Genomic DNA, 18,207 nt, shown 5'->3' on the forward strand with positions numbered 1-18,207 from the left:
TTGGTGAGAGGAAATGGATCATTCTAAAGAGTTTAAGCTGATTAGAGCCCACTTCCTGGAGCTGATATAAATATTCTCTGAAGCATATGGCCACCCTGAAGAGCAGAGATACCTATTCGGGAGAAGGGAGTAGTCAGGTGGTAATTGGTAGACACCGCTAGTTGTTTGACAGATATCCTTTCCCTTCTTTCTTATTTTTTTTTTTTTTTTAGATTTTTATTTTTATTTACTTGACAGAGATAGAGACAGCTAGTGAGAGAGGGAACACAAGCAGGGGGAGTGGGAGAGGAAGAAGCAGGCTCATAGCGGAGGAGCCTGATGTGGGGCTCGATCCCATAACGCCGGGATCACGCCCTGAGCCGAAGGCAGACGCTTAACCGCGGTGCCACCCAGGCGCCCCTTTCCCTTCTTTCTTATTAATAGAATCTTAAAATTATTCAAGATGCCATTAAGCCCACCTAACAACAAAACAAAACTCGATATCCCTAATTCCCTTGACGACTTTTTTCCTTGATAAAACAGCATAGATTCTGCTAGCATGCGCGTCTATTACCCCCTCTTCTTCTTCTCAGATGGACCATGTCCCCATTCCTGCAATGGAGCAGCCATCCTGAGATCATGACGATGACGGCCATGGGCAAAGGATGGTAGACCAGAAAGACAGAAGGCGTTTAAGGTCTTGGTGACTTCCTGGAATCGAGGTACTTTTTATTATGTGAAGGGGAAAACAATCCTATTGGTTGACCCACCATGTGATAGCTTTTGCTACATGCAGCCAAGGCAGCTTGCTGTTAGGAAAGCAGGGGTATCTGCTACATCGAGAAGCCTAGGTGTTCATATGAGGAAAGCTCATAATCTAAGCCGGTCCGCTCAGCACAGCTCAGGGGAAAATCTCCTTCTCAATGTGCAAAAATTCATAGTGGACCTGCGGCATTCATGCATTTAACGTACCAAATAAGCAGAGAGAGAGAAAAAGCTCTTTGCTGGCTTTCAACAACCTTCCAAGTTCAAACTAGACCTTGGCCTTTGACGCATCCAGAGAAAAGAAAAGCCAGAGCCAGAATGATAACAGAAACAAGAAATGTTCATCCACGACTTTTGAGCCTCTGGGAACGCTGGTCCTAACAACTAAGCAATTAAAGATGCCAGCTGACCCTCTGCCCTTGATCTTCTTCCTAGTGACAGAAGCTCACATACAAGTCTGGAACTAACCTTCACACTGAGTGAGTGGCTGAAGAAAACAGCATCCTCTAAGATGGCAGGCAAGACAACACAGGTGAATCACTTAGTGTGGATTTATTGAGAGAGTTTCCTCTGAGGTTAACCTTTAGAGAACTTAAGAGAAATCAGAAAATGCCAATGTTGCCTTAGATCTACATTCTATTTAGTAATCACCATCAATTAAGCCAGCTAAAATTTTTTTTTAAATTTTAAGCGATCTCTACACCCAACATGGGGCTCAAACTCATGGCCCTGAGATCAAGAGTCACATGCTGTTCTGACTGAGCCAGCTAGGCACCCTGCCAGATAACATTTTAGGAGCGCTTAGTATTTGCCATGGATGATACAACACATTTTATATGGATTTTTTCTCATTTACAGTTCACAAGTCTATGAAAGGACTGTTAGTATCCCCATTTCACTGAAGAGGAAACTCACATGGAGTGTGGCTAAGGAATGTTTCCAAAGTCACCCAGCTTTTAAGGGTCAGCTCTAGGATGCACGTACGGGCCATCTGATGTCCCCACACTCACCTGTACAACATCACACATACAATCTGTGAGTCCATTCAAGCTCGCCGAAAGGCATTCTGAAGGCAATTCCTAAGCTTAGTGTCATTGACTCTGTTTATTTCAATACAGTGCATTCAAGACAGAAATCCAAGGGAGATAGTTTATTGAGAACACAGCGTAATCGTACAAGTGCTTCAAGCCCCCACATCTTTCAATGCTGAGAATTGAAAACATGATCTATTTCTTATAAAACATCAGCGCCTTTCCTGTGAAATGTCCTTTCCACGACATTTCAGAATGAATCCCTAGATGGCTACCCCATCTCCAAGGAGTTTGTGATCCAACAGAAGATGGCATCTACCTACCTCATGTTTGATTTTGTCTCCTTAGTGCTTCCGATATGCCAGGTAAATTCAGCGTGAATCCTCACCACAAGCCTCTGAGGTTAGTAGCATCATCCTGATTTTTATTATTTTTTTAAAGATTTTTGAAAATGTATTTGACAGAGAGAGAGAACACAAGCAGGGGGAAGAAAGAGAAAGGGGAGCCCAACGTGGGGCTCAATGTCAGGACCCTGAGAGCATGACCTGAGCTGAAGGCAGATGCTTCACCGACTGAACCACCCAGGTCCCCCAGCAACATCCTGATCTTTAAGTGAAGAAACAGAGGCTCATAAGACACTGAGGATGCTGTTCATAGTCTCAAAACTAGTGTGTGCAGGACACATGGCATCACCGTAAGCATAAAGGTCAGCCCTACACAAGGGCTCCCAGCACAGAGGTGAGTTTCAGCTGAGACCTAGGGCTTCCTCCACGGGCCATGCGGGGTCCCTGAAGATTGTCCATCCAGCCATCAACTCAAAGACGCAGCATCTGCCTGGAGTGAGCACCTTTTTCTAATGAGCACAAAGGTACCAAATGGACTAGTTTGGGCCCCGCCAACAAAAATGGAGTTCAGAGATGCCAAAACGTATGTTCCTAAACATCGCCAAGACAAAGATGAAGACCAAGGCTTCCCTTCACTACTAGCCTCCTTGTACTTCGTTTTTCTCAATTATAAAGTGGGGACAGTAACAGCACCTACCTTATCAGGTCGATGTGGGCATTAGTCCTTGCAAAGCACCTAGAACAGTGCCTGACACACAGCTATCCGGAGCCATGATTATTCTTCATTATAAATTTTATCATAGTTGTTAATTTCACTTTTGTACATGCTTGAAACCTATCACTTGCCTTCCCTCCTTCCCTCCCTCCCTAAGTTTCTGACTTACACATTTCACATTGGAACCAGGTCTCTTTTACTCATTTTCTCTTAAGCAAAAACCCTACAGATCATCCATGGAGACATTTAGATCCTGCCTTTTTTGAGTTACTGTTGTAATGCAAAAGGACCCAAGTTGGGGATCAAAGTCTACCTTTCAGACAATGTAGTGTAAATGCTAAGCAGGGAAGTCCCATTCTTTTGTTTCCTGCTCTGCTCAGGAGAGGCGGGCTGTGTCATAGTTGTTTTCCATTCTGTGATTCAGTCTTCCTTTCTGTAAATGAAGGGGCACACCCCTTGAGTAAAAGAGAGCCTGCGATTGTCTAGGATTATTAACTCTGTCTTGCAGAATCACGTTGCCACCCACTCACAGCAATCTCGTGTGGTCCTCAAAGATCAACAGCTGTACAGTCACTTGCGGTAATAAACAAAGTATAAATAGACAAGTCGCTGGCGGGGCTTGCAAACGCTCCTTGGTGTGTCTCTGATGACAAAGGTAAAAGAAGTCCCTTCCCCAAAGTCTGAAGTAGGTATTTTAGGGTGAATCATGCTTAAGTAAACCTCTTCTTTGGATTTTATTGTGCTCTTGGGATTTTTCCACAACCTTTAGCCTAAGAGGAACCCTGGAGATCCCTTGAACTCCACCTACATAAAACCTGATAAACACTATGCCTGTCTTCAGTGAAAGCGTGGCAAAAGACTGGGAACCCTAACTGCTCCCTGGCTAATTGTTTCCATGCCCAAGTTAACCTGTATGCTTCTCTTTCCTCCTCTATAACGTGAAGGTTGCTTCCTCTGTCCGCCTCCAGCTTGCTACGAGGATCAAATGAAAAGTAATACATAATAATGCTTGCAAAAGGACAGCAACAAAATCTATCGTTGGGATCATTTCAAAGGACCTCTTCTTTATCTGATGAAAAAAGACAAAATTTCTTGCAAGACTCCCCTTTAACAGAAACAGGTTCCAAAAGGCGGGGGTGGTGCAAAGGAACTTTTCTAGCACGATTCTGTTCATCTGACCATCTCAGGGAGACTGACAGAGTTCTGCCGACCAGTGGTGTCTCCAATAACGTTAGAAATCCGAGCCTTGAGAAAATAATGTGTTGGCTCCACGAATCCCCATCGAGATCCACCCGTGCTGGTCATCTACTCTTTGGGCACCTAGATGAAAGCGCCTGTAAGCAGACACGCTGTTCTCCTGAGACAGGCCAGGCTCAGACCCGTAGCTGGAAAAGCTGCGAAGCCCGTGGCTCCTGGAATTCCTGGCGTCTGGGCAAATAGAGGTGGAGGTAATCCTCCAGTTCCCCACCCGTTCCATCCCCAGGCTCCTGACACACCTCCCATTTCCTGTGGAACAGACTGATAAGGAATAAATTACACAAAAGTAACAATCCAGTGAAACGTCTAGTAAAAGAGAATCGGAGAGTAAGAAAGCAACCAGGTTGTTTTACAAAAGCCAGGGGAGTCTGGGTGGCTTGGTCAGTTGAGTGTCTGCCTTTGGCTCAGGTCGTGATCCCAGGTCCTGGGATCAAGTCCCTGGGTGCCTTGCTTGTCGGGGAACCTGCTTCTCCCTCTCCTCCCTGCTTGTGCTGTCACTATATCTGTCTCCCTCTCAAATAAATAAATAAAATATTAAAAAAACAAAAGGACCAGCCGCCTGGGTGGCTCAATTGTTATGCGTCTGCTTAGGCTCAGACTCCAGGCATGATCCCAGGGTACTAGGATCGAGCCCCGCATTGGGCTCCCTGCTCTGCTGGGAGCCTGCTTCTTCCTCTCCCACTTCCCCTGCCTGTGTTCCCTCTCTCTGGTTGTCTCTCTCTCTGTCAAATAAATAAAATCTTTAAAAAAACAAACAAACAAAAAAACCACAAAAGGACCAACTGTTTTTGTGCCTAATCTAAAGGACCCTCCAGGATCTACCGTACCCCTGCCTTCGTCTCCGAAGAAAGAGATGTGATTTTCTTTTTAATATCCCAAGGTAGGATTTGATACCTTCAGCTAGCAGGATGTGTATTTTGAAAGATAAAATTTAAAAGCCACCAGTCATTTGGGATGCTTCCTATTTCTCAAAAAGAGAAGAAGAGGTTTAATAGCTTTAAGCAGGGTATGAGAGAGAGAGAGAGAGAGAGAGGGAACCGTACATTTCCCTTTTGTTCAACAGGGAAGTTTCAATAACCGTTTTAAGTAATCTACCGTTTGGGGACAAGGTAAAATTCTGTCAAGCTTCCAAACATGATTTAGCTAGGAATGCCCCAAACCAGGAAGTCCTTTGTGCCTGGGGCCTCCTCGTTCTTAGAAGTTAAAGGGCTCTCTGTTTATTATAAAGCTGATTCCTTGAGAGGGGTTTTGCCCGTTTGCTTTTGCAAGTTAATTTTATTTGTTGTTGTTTTTTTTTAGATTACACAAGCAAAGGCAGAAGGCTGCAGTATCTATGACTGAAAATAGAAAGTTGCCCAGCTCTCTCTGACACGCACACCTTCCTCCACCCCCGCCTGTTTCTCTTCTACTGCCTGTTAAGGGTGAGTATATTCTTCCTATTCTTTTTCTGTATTTTTACACGAATACAAATGTCTATATTTTACACACACACACACAGATACATGCCTTTTCTTAAAAAAAAGGAAACCATATAGTATTCACCTGTCTACAACTGTGTTTTAATCAACATCAGGCTTTGTGAACTTACATAGTCCATCTCACACCTCTGAGCCTTTTTTTGCTCACTTAGAACCACGTTAATTTTCCACTGCCTTCTAGAAGCAACTTCACATCTTCTCAAGGAAGCTTTCAAGCCTGTGAGAGGAGGCTCACTTCCTCTCTCGCCTGGAGGACATCATGCTTTCACGCTGTGGAATCAGCATTACTATACCCCATTGCCCTATTCCAGTCTGAGTACCCAACAGACAAATTATACTCTTCCTGTTCGCCGTGGCTTTGAATTCTCAGGACTAGAGCAGCCCCCTGAGCCAGAGAGAGAAAACAGTAATAATTTTTACAAGGTGCTGGGTCCTGATGCAGGCAGGGTTTAACCACAATGACAAACTGCTCAGCTCAACCCCGCCTGGCTGGAAAAGCATCTGTTTTCTTTCCCCTGCCTGGTTACTAGTGGGTTTTGTCACCTGATTCATAAAGATGAGATTGCGGAAAACAACAGGCGGCCATAAGGCTCCAAGAAATACAATAGCATATAAGTCCTTTCTGAGTTGTGTGTGTGTGTGTGCGCGCGCATGCACACGTTTTGCATGCACATTTACAGAGGCAACGCTTGGCCTGGAGAGGATGTGTTGCCCAGGAGAGGCAGAGATCTCCCCGGCAGCAGGTAAACCAGCCCGGGGGTTGGAACCAGGCCCGCTCAGCTTCATTTACCCTTCATTCATCCAGTCAACAGGCACCAGCCCCCTCTGCTAAAGAGACTCGTGGTTACATTGCACCCCCAGGATCCGATTCCTGGATTCAAAGCTGAGCTCTGCCATGCTCTACCCCTGCGACTAGTCTCCGAAATTCCGCAGCTGTAAAGTCAGGAAAAATACATGTCCAAATCTCTTACCCAAATCCTTAGAGCTGAATAGGGTTTGGAATGCAGAATTTTCAGATTTTAAAAACGTGATCTGGGGGCACCTGGGTGGCACAGCGGTTAAGCGTCTGCCTTTGGCTCAGGGAGTGATCCCCACGTTGTGGGATCGAGCCCCACATCAGGCTCCTCCTCTATGAGCCTGCTTCTTCCTCTCCCACTCCCCCTGCTTGTGTTCCCTTTCTCGCTGGCTGTCTCTCTGTCTGCTGAATAAATAAAATAATAAAATCTTTAAAAAAAAAAAAGTAAAAAAAAAAAAATGTGATCTGGTGCTTATGCTGTGTTACACAGGGTCTCCCGTGGGGCCCCGGGGCGGCACCCTGTATTCAGCCTCATCCGTGTGTCTGCAGAGAAACATACAACGGTTGAATTAGTGAGATAAAAACAGGCAATCAATAACCTCACATCATTCCAGTCAGAGTTCGTAGCCACAGGAGTCGGGTCAGATCATTTCACTGCCAAATTTATTTTTTTTGAAGGATAGTTCTTGGAATTTTCGGTTTGTGGACCCTGAATGGCCTCTACCTTAGGGAATGGTAAGGAGGATTACATGGCACCATACCTGCAAAACACACTTGAGAAATGCTCAGTATCTGCTGAGCGCGCACGGTGGCCAGACTCTCCAGGGAGCAGCTGGGCAATAACCACGACAAGGTCAGCACATGTTTTCTGAAAAGGGTCAAGATCTCCATTTTGTGGGCTATCCAGTCTCTAACACTAACCTCTGCTGAGTACAGCAGAAGCAGCCATGGATAATACACGAAAAACGACCATGTCGGCGTTCCAATAAAACTTTATTTACAAAAAGAGACAAGAGGCCGAATTCGGCCTGCACGCTGTAGTTCATGAGCCCCTGATCAAGACAGACATGACTCTAGCTCTTCACGGTGCCTGCATTTGAGGGCAGAAGACAATCAACTCGCCAAATAATAAAACAAATGTCCTTGGGGCGCCTGGGTAGCGCAGTCGTTAAGCGTCTGCCTTCGGCTCAGGGCGTGATCCCGGTGTTCCGGCATCGAGTCCCACATCAGGCTCCTCCGCTGGGAGCCTGCTTCTTCCTCTCCCACTCCCCTTGCTGTGTTCCCTCTCTCGCTGGCTGTCTCTGTCAAATAAATAAATAAAATCTTAAAAAATAAAATAAAATAAAATAAAACAAATGTCCCATGGGATCATGACAGGTATTAAAAGGAGATAGAGTCTGCGTTTAGAAAGATCCGCAGGTGATCTGTGTGTACCTTAAAGTCTGAGAGGGGCTGGTCTGGTCCACCCCTTCCTTCCACAGAACAGGGCTTTATACTGCTCCCAGTCAGTGAGGACTACTTTAATCTTTATAACTCCCCTGGAAGGTGGGTCTCATGATCCCCATTTCACAGATAAGGAAACTGAGGCTCCAAGGGTTTAAATCACTGATTTCATATCACCAATTTTGCACATCCCGGAGTAAAGGTTTTGTTATGTTTTGTTTTAAGATTTTATTTATTTGAGAGAGAGAGAGCACAAGCCGACAGACTCTCTGCTGAGCAGGGAGCCTGATGCAGGGCTCGACCCCAGGATGCTGGGATCATGACCTGAGCAGAAGGCAGATACTTAAACCACTGCACCACCCAGCCTAAAGTTTTAGACTCAAGCCTTGAGAACCCCAAGCCTGCGCTCTTAACCTCTTAACCACCATTTATTTTCTTGCTTTGTGAGAAATAACAGGAAATAGTCTCCCTCCAGTGAAATCTCCAGGAAAGGAGGCATGACATTGCCAGAAGCCAACAGTTTTCAAATGTTTTGGTCTCGGGGCGCCTGGGTGGCACAGCGGTTGGGCGTCTGCCTTCGGCTCAGGGCGTGATCCCGGCGTTGTGGGATCGAGCCCCACATCGGGCTCCTCCACTATGAGCCTGCTTCTTCTTCTCCCACTCCCCCTGCTTGTGCTCCCTCTCTCTCTGGCTGTCTCTATCTCTGTCGAATAAATAAATAAAATCTTAAAAAAAAAAAAAAACTGTTTTGGTCTCAGGACCCCCGAACGCCCTTCAGAATTACTGATGAGAAGCGCCTGGCGGGCTCAGTCCATGGAGCGTGCGACTCTTGATCTCGGGGTCATGAGTTCCAGCCCCACACTGGGCATGGAGCCGACTTTAAAAAAAAGAAGTTAAAAAAAATTTTTTTAGAAATTAATCATGACCCCAAAGAGCTTTTATTTGTAAAATTTAGACCTATCTATACTTACCTACTCAAAATCAAATCTGAGAAATTTTTGAAATGTTAATTTTTTAACCCATTTAAAAATAACAGTAACAAACCTCTTACATATTAACATCAGTAACATTTTTAAGAAAAATAACTATCCCCCCCCAACCCAATTTAGTGAGTAGATTGGCTTTGGTTTTACATTTTTACAAATGCCTTTAGGGTATAGCTTTCTACAAGATGGCTTTCAGGGTCCTTGAATTTCACACATCATACATCCCTAGAAAACACACCTTAACGTGTGAAAGAATGGGGGTGTAAACAGTAAACAACATTTTGCCTCTTGGTCCGGCTTGGCGAAAGGTTGGTTCCTCCTGCAGGTTCTGATGGCGAGATGGGGCCCTGCCTCTCTCCCAGCTCTCGGTGGCTCCCAGCAATCATTGGCGGTCCTTGGCTTATGGCTCCGTCACTTTGATCTGTCTGTCTTCACACAGGATGTTCCCCTGGTCTCTTTGCTCTCAAATTTCCTTCTTCCTATAAGGATTCCAGTCACTGAGGTAGAAACCCACCCTCCCCACCTCCCAGTCCAATATCACCTCATCTTAACTTGATTGCATCTGCAAAGTCCCTTTCTCTGGGGCAGCTGAGAATGACATCCAGAGTCACACTGAGATGGTCTTGTGAGAAACAGCAGCGATGTCACCTCAGGGCTCTAGACCAGGGACCAGCAAACTACCACCATGGGCCGAACCCTGCCGCCACCTGTTAGTCTAAGGGCCCACGGGCTACGAACGGTTTTATATTTTTAAATGGTTGTATAAGTATCTGTATAGTCGGCTTGATATTGCCTCTTGCCCGGCAAAGCCTAAAATATCTATCTGGCCCGCAACAGAAAAACTTTGCCAACCAATGGTGTAAACCCTGCTGTCTACACCGGACCCACCACCAACACCGGTTGTGATGTTGGATTCTGCTATTAGAACCACAGTCAACGGGGCACCTGGGTGGCTCACTCATTAAGCATCTCCCTTCTGCTCAGGGCGTGATCCCAGAGTCCTGGGATCGAGCCCCCCATCGGGCTCCTCCACTGTGAGCCTGCTTCTTCCTCTCCCACTCCCCCTGCTTGTGTTCCCTCTCTCACTGGCTGTCTCTCTCTGTCAAATAAATAAAATCTTAAAAAAAAAAAAAAAGAAAAAAAAAGAGAGAACCACAGTCAAGGCCACCGACGATCCCAGAATGCTAGCATCACAAGTTACCGGCAAGGACTCCACAGAGCCCAACCACCTGTGCATCAGAAGGTTCCAAGCCTAAGTCTGGAGCAGCTGCCTCTGACTGGCTGGTCTGACCACGGTCCACACCCCCGCTGCAAGGGGCACTCGAAATCAATTTGGTACATTTTCCACTTCTGGGTGAAAGGCGGGCTCCACTTTCTACCAAAAACCCAAGGGGAGTAACTCCCCAGGTTTAGGAAGTAGGTTCAGCTGGTGGATGAATTATAAAAAGGATAAACAGACTCTACCTGATTGGGACACATCATCTCAGAGCTTTCTCTGCTGGACACAGAAGAGCAAGACAGCTGATAACCAGCTTTTGATTTCACTCAGTCTACACCAGCCAAAGACCACGGTTAAATAGTTTTCCAACGTTCTCATTGAATCGTAAAATGTGAACCTCTGACGGGTGTTCTTAAATTCGCAGAGAAACCTCAAATAAAAGACTCACCCAAGCTCCTGGAATATTGCATTCGTGTGGGCAGCGGCTGCTCTCCCAGGCTCTGCCTCTGTCTTTGGAAAAAGCACTTCAGCTCTGGATCTTGTCTGAAAATCAGAATGAGGACCACGGCAGATCATTTACTGAGAGCTCACAACGCCTGGACGCTGCGCTGTTTCACGTGCCTCGCTTCCTGACCCGCCACCAGCACCATTACCCCCATTTTACAGATGCGGCGACTTTTTTTGCCTCCAGAGGGCGAAATCAGCAGCGCCGTCTTCCACGCGCGAGGGCACAGCTGGGAAGCATTCGTATCTTACCCAGGTTCACCCAGCTAGTAAGCGACACACTGGGTTTGACCCAGGTTCACTAAGAGCAGGGCCTAGGATACGTTTTCTACTCCATCTGTGCTCCGTTTTCTGTGTCTGTGCCTCTGTCTTGCAGACTTAGAAACTCACCGAAGCTCCGGAGCCATAGGGCTGACAGCTCACAAAACAAAACAAGTTTAAATATATGATCGCTCTTCCTGCCATAAGCCCTGGAGCAGACACAGGTGGTTCCCTCTCATTACAGTCTATACTTGAAAATACTTCAATATAATCAGTGTGAGAAGTCGTGGGCTCAGTTCAGTTAGTAGAAACTCAGCGGGAGTGCGGTTAGCTAACGGGTGATCTAGAATGCATTGTTGGAGGATAGCTAGCAAACAGGGCGGCAGAAAGGACCACACTCCAGCCATGCCGATGACAAATGCTTCTCGCAATTCAGAAACAGGGTTTTTATGGGCGACACCAGTGCCTGATGATAATTAGCACGGCCACATTACAGCTGGGTTCACATTGGTAAAATTAAAGGTTTTTAAGACTTGAGTTGACTAGAATGCATTATAGGATACAACAATCCATCCTTTACCTCTGCCCTTCCCCACTTCTTCCCTGACTGGTCCTGTGCCCTGTCCAGCCACTCGTTAGGAGGATTTCTGACTGCATCATGCCGACCAGACAGCAAACACAGAATCCTGCTTGTGGAATATTGTCATGCCTGCCGCGAGTGAACCTTTCATTCAGGGTGTGACCAGACCCCCTGAGAGAATATCAAGCTTCCAGAATAGGTTGTACAAGCTGTTTTGTGCCAGATTTGCTAATGAATGTTTGGCTAGAGAAGTAGCAAAATTTGGACAGACCAGATTTTATGATAACTTGTAGCTAGGCTGTGGGGGAATGCCCACATCTGCCAGAAATAACCTAAGGTTGGTTCCATGTCGAATTGGCTTAGCTCACAACAGTTTACCTGGTGCCCAATACGCCACCCATGTCTGCCTTCCTACGAGAATCCCTATTGGTTCAGATTTTAGTCAGCAATAAACCCAGAGAAGATGGGCCCAGGACCAGGAGACAAACCATGAGTAGTCTAAACCAGGTTTCAGCAAACTATGGCCTGTGGGTTATATCTGGCCCACCACCTGGTTTTGTAAATAAAGTTTTATTGGAACATGGCCCCACCCACTTATCTATGTGTTTTCTGTGGCTTCTTTCAAGCCACTGAAATATCAAATTGAGTAGTTGCCACAGAAACTGCATGGCCCACAAAACCCAAAATATTCGTTATCTGGCCCTTTATAGAAAATTTTTTTCAACTTCTGGTATAGAATAATGATGGTCCAAGTGTGTTCTATGGAACAGAATCATTGGCATCACCCAAGAGCTCATTAGAAATGCAGACTCTCACGCACCATCCAAACCTAGCCTGGAATCAGATTATTTAGGGGGTAAAACTTTCCACAAAGGAGAAAAGCCATGACTGCCTTAGACCAACTATCCTTCATCCCTTAGTGCTGGGTGCAGTGCTGCCTAAACTAAACTCAGGTTCTGTTAGTAGGGAAGAAAAAGAAATAACCATTTGCCCTTAGGGGTCATTCTCCTTTGGTTACAGAATTTTAACATAGATAAACCTTTAACATAGATAAACTGAGCCCCAAAGGCCGAGAGTTTTTATGTCACTATCAAGGGTAATGGGACAGGGGCTATCATTAGAGGCAGGCAAACTTAGTTTGATGCACACACCCTTGGCAAATCCTTTTACCTCCCTGAACTTTGGGTTTCCTGAATGTAAAATAAGGACAGTAATTTCAGACATAAGGTTTGTATCATGTGGGATCAAAGCAGCTGCAAGTGATGGAATAGCCTGCAAAAAGAGACAAACTGTGGTCTAACAAACACGAAATCTGGAGGTAAGGAGTTAGAGCACTGCATAGGAGGACTAACAGTGTCATCAAAGATTTAGCCTCTTTCCCTGTTTCTTCTCTGGCATCTTCCAGGTACTTACACACCTTCCTTTTGGCTTTCAAGATGGCCGCCTCAGCTCCAATCATCTCATTCTGATTCAGAAGTAGCAGGAAGGGAAGAAGCTACCTTCCTGCACACCTCTTTTGATTGGGGTGGGGGAACGCCTTTCTCAGAGGCACCACCCTCCTTCCCCAGAATTCTGCTTGCATCTCATTGGCCAAAACTGGTTTATATAGTCACCCCGAGACAATCACAGATAAAGATAGGATTACCGTGATTGGCTTAGACCAGCAGGGGTCGGCAAACTTTTTCCTTAAAGAGCCAGACAGTAAATATTTTAGGCTTTGCACACCCTACATTGTCTCTCACCACTACTCAGCTCTAGAGTGTGGAAGAAGCCATCAACAATGCCTGAGCTAACCAGGGTCTGGCTGTGTTCCAGTGAAGCCTTATTTACAAAAACAGGCAGTGGGTGGGATTTGGCCCACAAGCCGTCCTCTGCCAATCCCTGTCCTATACTATAGTCATTAAAAGTGCTGGAGCTAGAATCAGACAGATTGAAGCCCTGGCTTTGCCACTTTCCAGCCCTGTAACTGTAAACAGCTTAATCTGTGTTCCAGATTCCTTGTTTCATAAAACTGAAAATGCTTAGACCTTCAGGAAACAGAGGATCCATCTAAAGATATCATAAATGTCCTCCATGACAGGGCAGCCCCAGGGGTATTCCCAAGTTCTTTGTATCTTCTCGTTCTGCCCCCCTCAGTGTATGACTTTGCACTTGCGATTTGCCTCTCATAGTCACAAAATGGCTGCCATAGTGCCAGGTGGCATATATTCATCTAAAGAAAATCTAAAAATTGAACATTCCTTCCCTCGTTTACCTTTTCAAGAGCAAGCATAACTTTCCGAGAGATATGCCCTCAGCCTGCTTACTTCCCCTCTCATTGGTTAGCATTATGCTACTGCCAATCCCTTAACCTGTTATTAGCAACGGAAATAAAATTAGCTTAACTGCTTAGACTACTTTAACCACAACAGCTGGGGATGAGGTCCAGGCATCGACAGTCACTTTTAAAAGCTCTGAAGATAATCTGACCTTATGGCCAGGGTTGAGAACCACTCATAACCACCAATGAAAACGCCATCCCTTGTAACTGTTGAGTTTCCAACTTTCCCTGAAGCACATAGCAGTCAAAAAAATTAAAATGAAATAAATATATATGTGTGTACATGTAAATTGAGTTTTATCTGCAAAGAAAATAATTAGCGATTACTCTTAGGTAGACAACAGCCAGGATCTACTAAACTAATGATCTCCTTTTTTTTTCTTACATAATTTTGAGGAAAAAAATACATAGTGTCTTGCATATTTTTTAAGCCCAGCATTGGTTCAAACTCATGACTCTTGACAGTCGAGAGTTGCATGAGCCAGCTACTGACTGAGCCAGCACCCCTCTTGTGTGTTTTTTAAGTGGACATCTTAAATTTTTATTACAACTCAAATGAGTTCATTTTTTCTTGGTAGGAAAATAATAAACATTTTGTAAAAAAAAAAAAAAAGTGATAAGTGACTGTAATTAGAATCCCTAACTCATACAATTTGTTAAAATAAATTTTAACTAATGTATTGAGGAGCACACACTAAATAGGAAAGAAAACCATAGCACATTTTTATCCTAAGGTATTCAGGCATTTTTATCTCCAGTGTCTGCTGAAACATTTGATGGCTTTAGAAAACATTCCAGTTACATTTCCAACAATCAACAATATTATTATACTTCTGTGGTTGTTCTGAAAGCTCCTTAGAAAGAAACTCATCTAAGATAAAGTAATACAGGATGCCCGCATTTAGGCGCCTTGATTAATCATTAAAGGGAAGTTTCTTTCATCTCTTTGTTAGCTCATTACACCCTCTACCCGCTTCGCCCTGGTGGAGGAGCGCAGACTTCTCTGTAAGGTAGGAAGAGGGTGAGTGTGAACTTAGGCAATGCAGGAGTATTCCCAGGCAGTTTTAGCAATAAGTAAATGTAACTATAAACATGGAAATTCTGCAAATCAATTCCAGTACATTCCTCCTGTTTTAAGACCATTCAACAATATTTTATTGGTTGTTTTGCCAATTGAAGGAGATAACACAGTCAGCACCATAGGCCGTGTGCTCAGTAATTGGTAACTATTATTATTTGTGGTAGTAAATAAAGGAGGATCATCCTTCCTGTCTGGTGAGGGGAAGGAGATAAGGGTGTTAGACTTAGAACTGAGGGTAAACTCCTGGCTAACCTGTACCTTGAGTGCACCTAAGACCTTCCAGCTTGGACAGGTTGTAGGAACTGCTGAGTTGGTGAGAGCCAGAAAGAATCAACATCATGTCCCAATAGACTACGTTTTTTTCCCATCTCAAGGAACATGCCAGAAGCATGTTTCTCTGCCTGGAACTTTCTTCCCGAGTCTTGATCTTCGCCTTATGGCATTTACCCATCATTCATAGTGCTACACCCAACTTGGACACCTTCCATCCCGGCTGTCCTGTTTCATTCCCTTCCTAGCACTCCTCATCATCTGAAAATATCCTGGATGGGACTTAGATTTTGATTTGTTCACTGCTGAATCCTCAGAAGCGAGCACAGGGCCTAACACGTGGTAGCCCCCAAAATAGGTAAGAATTAGTTGAGGGGCACCTGGGGGGCTCAGTCAGTGAAGTGTCTGCCTTCTGCTCAGGTCATGATCTCGGGATCCTGGGATAGAGCCCCAGGTCGTTGGGCTCCCTGCTCAGCTGGGAGCCTCCTTCTCCTTCTCCCTCGGCCCCTCCCCACCACTGGTGAGCATACCCTCTCTCTCCCTCTCTCTCTCTCTCAAATAAATAAATAAAATCTTAAAAAAAAAAAAAAGAATTAGTTGAATGCAAGGATGACCAATCAGTGACAGACCTCCTCTTAGAGGGGAAAGAGTGTGGAATTTGGGGTCAAGACTTTGAGGTCCTTCCATCACATATCAACTGGGACACCTTGATGCCCCAGGACCTCATTGTTCTCGTGGAGAAAGTAAAATAATAATGCCTTCCTTGTACAGGTACCTTGGTCTTGGAGTCGGAACTCTCCAGTCCACAGTGCCTGGCACGTGGGAGACACAGAAGACACTATCATTAATTTTGTTCAGTAACTTTTTTTACAACCTGGATTTGTAGCTACACGAATCAATCCTAGAGACCTTTGAAAAACCAAGCCATTGTTACAACACCAAAATCTTAGCTCACATGGCAACAGGAATCAATTTCCAAGATCTCCAACTTTTGTTAGTAGGAAAGAAGAAAAAATAATCCCCAGTGCTCTAGTGTTCACTCTCCCTTGCTTACAGAATTTCTCCATTTATGACCAAAGTACCACATTACTATCAAAGCGGGTAGCCTCTTACCTTAACAACTTATTCTATTTGCAGTTTTGAAAATAACATATACGGGGGAAAATGTCTCCTGAAACGCTGTATCCATTTCTTCATTATTTTGGAAATTACCCTAGAAATTTAGGTCTTTAGATAAGTGTTTATTTACATGCAGTTTTGTTAAAGCTGATAAGGCAATGAAGGTTTTTGGTCCATTTTAAATTTAGAATACAGGCACTTCCAAATTTTGAGACAAAAAAAGGATAAAGGAAGAAAAGTTTGTTTTTAATATTCTGGGGCGCCTAACAGATTCAGTTTTCTAATAACCATTACTGTTTCTGATATTTTAGATTCTTTTTCCTGTTCAGCATTACATTAAAAAAAATAAATTAAAAGGGGCACCTGGGTGGCTCAGTCGGTTAAGCGGCTGCCTTTAGCTCAGGTTGTGATCTCAGGGTCCTGGGATTGAGCCCTGCATCAAGTTCCCTGCTCAGTGGGGAGTCGGCTTCTCCCTCCCACTCTCCCTCTGTGGTCTCTCAAATAAATAAGTAAAATCTTTAAAAAAAAATAAAGAGGCATTTTGGGAGCAGAAGGAAACATGGGTTGGGTAATCTAGAGCAAGGATCTGCCCGTTTGTAGTGTAAAGGAATTGATAGTGAATGTTTTAGGCTTTGCAGGGCAGAGCGTCTCTGCCATTGCAATCATAGGTGATATATAACCAACCGAATGAGCACGGCTGTGTTCCAATAAAACTTTATTTACAAAAACAGGCATTGAACGGATTCGGCCATCAGACTGTAATTGCCAACCCTCAATCTAGAATTATATTCCGCCTCTACTGTTTCCTAGTTGGGGATTTGGCCCATTTCCATTCATTTGCAAAACGGACATAATAACTAAGTACTTCATTTGGCTCCGAGGGTAAAATGGATCAGCGTGTGAATTATTCCATGTCAGTGTTCTGTAAATGTTACTTGTTATTAGTAACAGTATTCTCATCTTACGGTAAAGAAAGCAATCTGCCCAAGTCATGCAGTTAGGAGGGGTCACACTCAAGGGCACCAGGCAGCCTCAGGAAGAGGTGTCCATTGTCTGGGGAGTTAACTCTGTCCTCTTTAGCTTTGGGCTAAAAATGCTTTTTCCCTCTTTCCTAAGCAAGTCCATTCAAGGGAGAATCCTGGGAGAAAAAAAGAGGAGCAGAAGGACATAGGTGACCCCAATAGATTGGGCTCTTGGGGAGAAAGATAACTCTGCCCCTACTACGTCCCCCATCTTGTCCGACGGCTCAAGCTGTCCTGGGGAGTGCCTCCCAAGGCACATCGTGAAGCTCGCTCCTTTGCACACAGCCTTGCCCAGAGAGCACCACGGCAACACCAACGTTTATTTACTCCATTAGACAACATCATCACAGAGGGAAAAGATCTTCTGGGATTTTCTTTTGTTCTTTGGGACATTTTTCCTGCATCTGAGTTAGCCACTTAAGTTTAAGATTTTTGGCATCAGGCTTCTGGCTTTGTCTCTCATTTCTTTGTGCTGATTGTCAAATGCCCACATATTATTTACACCTCCCTTTCTCTCTGGGGCTTCTAATCCCTCCCTTTCTTATTACTAGCATTTCTTCCTGGACCTCGCCTCCTTTTTTCTAACCAGCAGGAGAGCTCCCCGAGCCTCAAGATAAACAGCAAACAAGATTGTGAATTTCAATGACAAATACAGCAGGCGTTACATTTCCCGGCCCCACCTAATTTTTAACTTGGGGATGGTAACCTCTTCGGTTTTCCTGCTCCGAACACTGGCAGGCCCGGTTCCTCTTTCATTTTGGCCTTGTTGCATCTTTTCCTGAATTAAAATTTTCAATTAGCTTGCTTGTTACAAGGCGTAAGGAACTGCCTACCTCTTTAACTCAAATTTCCTTCTTCCCAGGCGTAACAGAAATTTGCTATACACAGTGCAAGACAAAGAACAAAAAGGCCTCACTAGCTGAGCAAAAAGATTCAGTTGTATACATGATTTCACCAGGTTTCCAACTGTATAATGAAATCAGACTCCTCCCCCGGGAGGGGAGTTCCCTCCCCAACCTACTACGCTCACAAAATCC

At 44.7% G+C, this 18,207-nt stretch overlaps 1 long non-coding RNA gene across 2 annotated transcripts; it reads right to left on the bottom strand.

Moving 5' to 3' along the window:
- Positions 1–7,611: 7,611 nt before the first annotated feature.
- Positions 7,612–12,898, bottom strand: LOC105237582. 2 transcript variants are annotated; one of them, XR_856184.3, is made up of 4 exons: positions 12,776–12,898; positions 10,462–10,556; positions 9,033–9,273; positions 7,612–7,666 (listed from the first exon to the last, which is right to left on the bottom strand). It is a non-coding gene; the product is annotated as an uncharacterized LOC105237582 (long non-coding RNA). The 2 variants fall into 2 exon arrangements; XR_004619936.1 differs by lacking the exon at positions 7,612–7,666 and adding an exon at positions 8,482–8,685.
- Between the last annotated feature and the right edge of the window lie 5,309 nt (positions 12,899–18,207).

This window comes from Ailuropoda melanoleuca, chromosome 13 (genome assembly GCF_002007445.2).
Source record: "Ailuropoda melanoleuca isolate Jingjing chromosome 13, ASM200744v2, whole genome shotgun sequence".
Classification (NCBI taxonomy): domain Eukaryota; kingdom Metazoa; phylum Chordata; class Mammalia; order Carnivora; family Ursidae; genus Ailuropoda; species Ailuropoda melanoleuca.